Genomic DNA, 2,343 nt, shown 5'->3' with positions numbered 1-2,343 from the left:
AAAGCTTATTTGTCTACTGAAGAAATTTGAAAGACACCTACATGGCCAATTGACAAGTAGATACTCATATTTCTGACTATTTCAAAGAAAGATTATCAAAGGAATGTAAATATCATTGAACAATATCAATATCGTACACTAGCAAAATTTTGCTGAAGATAAGTCAAAAACGGCTGCAGTTGTATATTGACAGTAAACTGTCAGAAGTTCAAGCCAGATTCAGATGATCTTGGAAGAAAGCTATCATTTGCTGATGGCAGATGGATCTTGTCTAAAAGCACAGAGTAACAGACAGATGTTTATCTGTGTTTTATCAATAAGGTAAGGATATGTGACTGCATGGATCATAACAAATTATTGATAACATAGCAAAGAATGGGAGTTCCAGAATTCTTTATTGTTTTCATGGATCAAGACATAATCCTTTGAACAAAGAGATATTGAGTGACTCAGAATTGGAAACAGTGTACTGCAGGATTTTATGTTTCACCTAATTTATTCAATCTGTATCCTGAACAAACAATCCTACAATCTAGAATTTATGAAGAAGAATGTGTCGTTAGTATTGGAGAAACATTCATTGACAACCTGTGAAATGCAGATGACATAACCTCACTTGATGAAAATGAAGACAACTTGAAGCAATTACTGAAGAAGGTCAAAGATTATACCTTTCATTATAGATTATACCTGAATATGAAGAAATTGAAGATCTTTGCAACCAAATCAATAAACCACATCATGATAAAAGGGGAAAAAATGAAGATGTCAATGATTCCATAATACTTGGATCAACAATCAATGTGCATAGAAGCAGCAGTCAAGAAATCAGATTTATTACATCTGAAAAATGTGTTGCAAAAGACCTCTTTAAAGTTTTAAAAAGCAAAATTTTAATGATAAAGCACACCTCATCCAAGTCATTACCTTTTCAATTGCCTCATATGCATGTAAAAGGTTGTTGTTGTTGTTGTTATGTGCCGTAGAAGGTATATAATGAAAAACATTGAAGAATAATTGTTGCATTTTAATCATGGTGTTGATGAAGGATATTGAATATACCTTGGACTGGCAGAAGAATAAAATACTCAATCTTAGAAGAAATACAGCTAGAAAGATTCAAAGTGTAAATGATGAGACTATGGTTCACTTATTGTTGACCAAAAGCTAGAAAAAGACAACCACAAAAGGATATCATATAAGCTAAGGACAAGAGTGCCCTCTAATGGAATTTAGGAGAAGACAGCGAGTTAAATCTGTTGGATGTTGTCAAATTGGTTCTGAATCATAGTAAATTTATGCACAACAGAAAGAAGCACTGCCTGTCCTGCACGATCCTCACAATCGTTGTCATGCTTGAGCCTGCTGTCAAAGCCACTGGGTCAATCCATCTCATTGAAAGTCTTCTCTTTTTCACTGATCTTCTAATTTACTGAGCATGATATCCTTCTCCAGGGAATGGTCCATTCTGACAATGTGACCAAAGTACAAGAGGCAAAGTCTGGCCATTCTTCCCTCTAAAGAACATTCTGACTGTACTTCCTCCAATATATATTTGTTCATTCCTCTAACAGTCCATGGTATATTCAATATTCTTTGCCAACACCACAATTCAAATGTATCAATTCTTCAGATTTCCTCATCATTGTCCAGCTCTCATATGTATATGAGGCTATTGAAAATACTGTAGCTCAAGTCAGGTGCACCTTAGTCTTCAAAGTGGCATGATTACACTTTAATGCCTTAAATAAGTCTTTTGCAGAAAATTTTCCCAATACAAATTGTCATTTGATTTCTTTACTGCTGCTTCCATGGGCACTGATGGTGGATCCAAGTAAAATGAAATCCTTGACAACTTCAGTCTTTTCTCCATTTATCATGATGTTGCTTATTAGTCCAGTTGTGAGGTTTTTTTTTTTTAATGTTGTGGTGTAATCCACACTGAAGGCTGTAGTCTTTGATCTTCATCAATAAGTGTTTAAGTCCTCTTCACTTTCAGGAAGAAACATTGTGTCTTACACACATCTCGGCTTGATAATGAGTCTTCCTCCAATCCTGATACAACATTCTTCTTCATATAGTACACTTTCTCACATTATTTGCTCAGCATACAGACTGAATAAATATGGTGGAAGGATACAACCCATATGCACACTTTCTGATTTTAAATCTTAAATTAAACCTTATATCACTGGAAAACTTTATGAATAGCCTTGAAAATTTGTCCAATATAGTGCCAGAAAATGAGCCCATCAGGTCAGGGAAAAAAAAAAAAAAAACCTCTCTGCCATCGAGTCAATCCTGACTCATAGCAACCCTTTCTTGGTTTTCCAAGGGGTTATC

This window comes from Orycteropus afer, unplaced genomic scaffold (genome assembly GCF_000298275.1).
Source record: "Orycteropus afer afer isolate SDZICR_OR568_19922 unplaced genomic scaffold, OryAfe1.0 scaffold00998, whole genome shotgun sequence".
In the NCBI taxonomy this organism is placed as follows: Eukaryota; Metazoa; Chordata; class Mammalia; order Tubulidentata; family Orycteropodidae; genus Orycteropus; species Orycteropus afer.
Note: the sequence above shows the minus strand (reverse complement) of the source record.